This window comes from Prunus persica, chromosome G6 (genome assembly GCF_000346465.2).
Source record: "Prunus persica cultivar Lovell chromosome G6, Prunus_persica_NCBIv2, whole genome shotgun sequence".
Taxonomy (NCBI): domain Eukaryota; kingdom Viridiplantae; phylum Streptophyta; class Magnoliopsida; order Rosales; family Rosaceae; genus Prunus; species Prunus persica.
The window spans coordinates 9757019-9763018 of record NC_034014.1 but is presented as its reverse complement, the minus strand read 5'-3'; positions in this window follow the sequence as shown (position 1 = coordinate 9763018).

The window sequence follows — 6000 nt, the reverse complement described above, 5'->3', positions numbered from 1 at the left end:
TTTGGCACTTTGAGAGAGATGGTCAGTACACAGTGCGGAGCGGCTATGAAGTTGCTCGTCGGGTTTTGCTCCAGCAAGACGGGGACGACACCAACATGAATAGAGGACCCATTGTAGCTTGTGAACAGGTCTGGAAGAAGATTTGGAAAGCCCGGGTACCACCAAAGGTTTGTATATTCATCTGGCGCGCTCTCTTGAATATTTTACCCACCAAGGATAATTTGATTCATCGCAGTATCTCTGAATTGGGAGGCTGTGTTTTTTGTGGGGCTGAAGAAACTGTGGCCCATGTGCTTCTCCGATGCCCCATGGCTATTGCTTCTTGGTCTTTGTTTCCGGCCTGGGCACACTTTAATACTGATGCCACAGAGGAGTTCAAGATGTGGTTCCAAGGATTTGCTGCAGACCACCCACTTCATGTGCTAGAGAGAGTCATGGTGTGCCTATGGATGCCATGGTATGAGCGCAATCAAAAGGTCTGGGCAGGACGTCAACGAAGTGCAACAGAAATTGTTAGTGGAGCAATGCACTGTTTGCAAGAGTTTCAGGAAGTACACACCCCTCCAAAGACTCATACCTCACGTGCCATAGCTAAATAGGTGCGGCCACCACCTGGAGCTATTAAAATAAATGTGAATGGAGTGTTTCATGGTGAATCCAGTTTTGGTGGGGTTGGTTTGGTGGTTCGTAATTCTACAGGTGCCTTTCTTGCACTACTACATTTTACTCTTTGCGCGACGAATAACAAAACGTCGCGCAAAGTCTCATTTAGTCGTACTAATTTCAACGCGACAAAAAATTCGTCTCGCACATTCCGTCGCGCGAAGATCGAGAAGAAAGCCTTTGCGCGACGAGGTACAACCCTTCGTCGCGCATAACTATGCGACGGGTAAACCATCGTTGCACCAACGGTGTGGAGACGAAACAACTGTTCGTCGCAGAAACATTTGCACGACGATAAAGTATTCCGCGCACGTATATTTGCGCGACGAAAGGAATAGCGCGACGAAAAATAATTTGTCGCGCAAAACTTGTTCGGGAGACGTATATGTTCGTCACAGAACTATTCGCGCGATGAGAAAGTGTAAGATCCCACATCGACCAACGGAGAGAGGGTGATGTGCCTTATATGTGCACACCCGCATCCATCTAGCACGAGGCCTTTTGGGAGCTCACTGGCTTCGGATCTTAGGAACTCCGAAGTTAAGCGAGTTGGGGGCTAGAGCAATTCCAGGATGGGTGACCCACTGGGAAGTTGCTCGTGAGCTCCCAGAAACAAAACCGCGCGGGCAGAGAGGGGGGCCCAAAGCGGACAATATCGTGCTACGGCGGAGTTGATCCCGGGATGTGACAGAAAGTTTTCGTCGCCCATATATTTGCGCGACGACAATCTCAGTCGTCGCGCAAAATATTTTCCGCGACGAAATCGTTCGTCTTGCAAAACGTGTTTGCGAGACGTATAGGTTCGTCGCGCAAGAATAAAAAGTAATAAAAAAAGTTAATTTTTTATTTTTTTTTGTTACATGTGGGTTTGCGCGACGAAATGTTTTCCGTCGCGCAAAAATAATATTACAATTTTTTTTGTTTTTTGTTTTTATTTTTATTTTTATTTTTTTAAAATAAAATTGGTTTTTTTTTATTGATTAAACAATGAAATTGCAATAAAAATAAATTAGAACAAAATTTTGTTATAAAATAAAATAAATGTATTACAAATAAAATAAATATTTATAATGAAAATAAATACACTAATCAAATAATGAAGCAAAATCAACCGGGTCGTCGCCAGTATGCGGCTCGGAGGTCTGGGCGTCCACCGGGGCAGTGGTCTGGGCGTCCACCGGGGCAGTGGTCTGGTGGGCATGCTCGGGGTGGACAGGCTGGGAGGTCGACGCACGAAACTGCGGGATTGGAAAGCCTCCCTGTGCGAGGGACTGTAGAATCACCGACATCTGACCCTGAAGCTCGGCCACCTGTGCTGTCAAAGCAGTCACCTGACTGTTTGACTGCGCCGATGAACGAGGTATAGGTTCCCTCTACCGGGCATTCCCCATCCCTCGACAATATGTCCCCGGCCTCCTCCCGAGAGTCTGATCCAACGTCTCCATCAATATCTGAAATCTAGCATCCTGTGGAGGAGCCACAGACTCGATCGGAGTCTCGGGAGGAAGCTGGGAGGCGGACTCCTGAAGAACCAACTGGCTCCTCTCCACCATCGTCGTCTGTTGAACATAACATAAAATATAAATTAAAACATGCATATAAATTGAATGCGTAACATAAGAATTAAAATTAAATAATACTTACATGAAGGGACTCGGCCAACTCATTCCTGGGTTGAACATAAACGTCACCAAAGACGTCGATCTCTGGGAACTTGGACCCCTCCTAAATTAAACAAGAGAAGAAAAATATTAGTATGAAAAAAATAAATTAATAAAAATGACATTAAAAATGAAATATAAATTATGTGATTATTACCCGTCGCCGTGCATCCATCCTATACGAAAAGGGCCTGGAGCCGGAATGGTGGAGAAGGGTCTTCTTCTTCCTATTACCCTTATTCACTTGGGCTTTATTCTGTTATACAAAAAATGAAACGTATTAGTTAAAATATAAAAAATTAAATAATAATAAAATAAAAAAAATGAAATAAACATTAATAAGAAATAAGTAATAATTAAACAAATATTATTAAAAAAATACCACATATTCGGGCGCTTGAAAATGAGCGCAGAGCCACTCCCAACTATCCTTTCTCCCCTCAAACTCCTTCGGGCAACCCTCCTGAAGAGCGACTTGCGGATCATCAAAGGCCTGAAAATGGTGGTGCAAGTCGCTCTTCCACTGCTTGTACCTCTCAGCGAAGAATCTGTTGACGTACGCCAACGACTCTTCGTCGAGATCCTCCAAGTTATAGTTCGTCTGCAATCAATTAATTAGATACGTTAAGTAATAGAAATATACACAATTTTAAAGAAAAATAATGAAAATGTAAGGTACTTACCGACAACTGGCCGCGAACCTCCACCTTGATCTCGTCAGGCATGACCCTCCAAGACTTCCATTGCATCGGACAATGGGTCTGCACGACGTGGCCAATGTCGTGGGCCAAGGAGCTATGCAACTCCGCCGTCGGTGCAGCCCGATGGCGCTCGTCGTATCCGATGCTGATACGACTGTTGGTCACCCAGGTGACCTTCGCCGTCTTCAGCTGACGACACGGCCCTCGGGTGTTCTTCTTCGCTGCAAAGAAATAAGGTATTAATGTTAAATAAACAACATTGTCAAATTTTAATATAAAATTAACAATACAAAAGGGTAGTTATACCTGGCTATGATCCCGAGGCACCAGTACCGTCGGTCGATGTCGTGTCGGGGGTGTTGGCGGGCCGGTGCCGCCGCCTAGCACTAGCTGGCTGCGCGACGGATGACGCAGATGACGCAGGCGCCTAGGACGCCCCGGGACCAACCAGCACGTGGTCCATCAAAGCTGGAGTAGTGGCAGCAGATGCCGACTGAGCCGGGGGATTCGAACTCGGTGCAGTCGTCATCGACCTACCACGTCTAATCAAGTCTGACATCTGCACATATAATTTCATATAGAATTTAAACTAATTAATTAAAAGCATAGCATGACCTAGGGTTTGGAATTTCGGAGTATCCGGGACTCCGATCAACGATCGGTTGAATCCTAAACGATCCTAGAAACACAAAGGTACAACTACGTGAGTTTGAGTTCAATCCAACGGTCCGAACATATCAAACCTGGAAATCGCACAATAGGCGAAATCCGATCAAGACTCAATGCCCCACTGCCACAGTATCCCACGCGCCACCACACGCGCCGGCAGCGCGTGGGTGTCCAAAGCGATAACATTCGCCGGAAAATTCTAAAAACTAAGGGCCAAGGTTCCTACCCTAGGTTGAAAACATTAATTGGAGCCACTTTTGTTCTCGGACCTACCCCGAAAAATGGCTGGAAGTGGCCGGATTTGAAATTCCCAAACCGGCCAAAACCTAGGGTTTTAATTCCTATTTCCTATAGCGAAAATTCAAGAAATCCTAACCAACCATCAGCTAGAGCACAAAAAATAGTCGAGAAATCATACCTCAGGCGTCGGAAATGGTGGCCGGAGGAGAGAGAAATCGGCCGGCGAAGAATCGGGAAAAACCGACGAAATTGCTACGGCAGGCTCGACGGTGACGGCAGGGAGGCTACGGAACAAGCGTAGGTGGCCGAGGTGACGGCGGAGAGAGAGGGATGAGGTGATGGCGGAGAGAGAGGGAGCAACGGAGGAAAAACCAGAAACTGGGGAAGAAGGAGGCATCGGGTCGTTTCTGCAAATTTATTCGACTTTGCGCGACGAAAAACAAAATACGTCGCGCAAAATGGTATTAATGAATTTTGTGCAACGAAAAATCCGTCGCGCAATGTCTCCCACAACGCCAAATTTTGAATTGGGATTAGGGTCTGTGCCTTTTGCGCCACGAAAAGGCATAAGTTCGTCGCGCAAAACACTTTCTTTCCGCCTAAATTTTGGGATTTTGGGTTTAGCGGGAGGCTGAAAGTGAAGGGTTTGTGCTTTTGCCTGACGAAGACAGTAAACGTCGCGCAAGGTTCTCCTTGCGTGACGAAAAATAATATATTCGTCGCTCAAAACACTTTCTTTCCGCCTAAATTTTGGGATTTTGGGTTTAGCGGGAGGCTGAAAGTGAAGGGTTTGTGCTTTTGCCTGACGAAGACAGTAAACGTCGCGCAAGGTTCTCCTTGCGCGACGGAAAATAATATATTCGTCGCGCAAAACACTTTCTTTCCGCCTAAATTTTGGGATTTAGGGTTTAGTGGGAAGCTGAAACTGAAGGGTCTGTGCCTTTTGCGTGACGAAGACAGTAAACGTCGCGCAAGGTTCGCTAACGAAAATGAAGGGTCTGTGCCTTTTGCGCGACGAAGACAGGAAACATCGCGCAAGGTTCGCTCAGGAAAGTGCAGGGTCTGTGCCTTTTGCGCGACGAATATATGTTATTCGTCGCGCGAGTTCAAGATTTTGATTCGGTTGAAATTTTCACTAACTGTTCAAAGGGGATGGAGGGGTGAAATGTGTGGCCCAGATTGCGCGACGAACAGAAGATGGATCCGTCGCGCAATCTTGTTCACTTACACTTTGCGCGACGCATATATTTATTCGTCGCGCTAGTTCAAGATTTTGATTCGGTTGAAATTTTCACCAAGTGTTCAAAGGGGATGGAGGGGTGAAATGTGTGGCCCAGATTGCCTGACGAACAGAAGATGGATCCGTCGCGCAATCTTGTTCAGTTACACTTTGCGCGACGCATATATTTATTCGTCGCGCTAGTTCAAGATTTTGATTCGATTGAAATTTTCACCAAGTGTTCAAAGGGGATGGAAGGGTGAAATGTGGAAAAGAGAGAAGCACTTGCCGCGCATACTTATCCCAATTAGAATTAGAAAGAAAGGTTAACTATCCGCAAATGCCCTTCTGGCCCAGATTGCGCGACGAACAGAAGATGGATCCATCGCGCAATCTTGTTCACTTACACTTTGCGCGACGCATATATGTTATTCGTCGCGCAAAACCTAAAGCCTAAAATGTAAACCCTAAACCCTAAGCCCTAAGCCCTAAGCCCTAAACCCTAAAATAGTTTCAATGATCCAACCGGCAAACTTATTTTTTTATACTTGGAGATCGTATACGCCAAAAATCAAAAAGACCAAACATTCAGATATCAGGGAACGGGACAAAATATTTCGACGGTTATAAATGAAAAGTCATGATTTAACGGTTATTTTAACTCCGATTTTGATCATTTTTTACAGCAACATTTGTTGACCCTATATGAATACAATGACTGAATTTGATCTTCAATTTCAGATTTTTACACTAGGGGATACCACATAAACGTTAAGTTACATTTTCACAAATGTATGAACAAATTTTAGGGTTTTTGGTGAATATATGATTTTGATAGCACACGCAG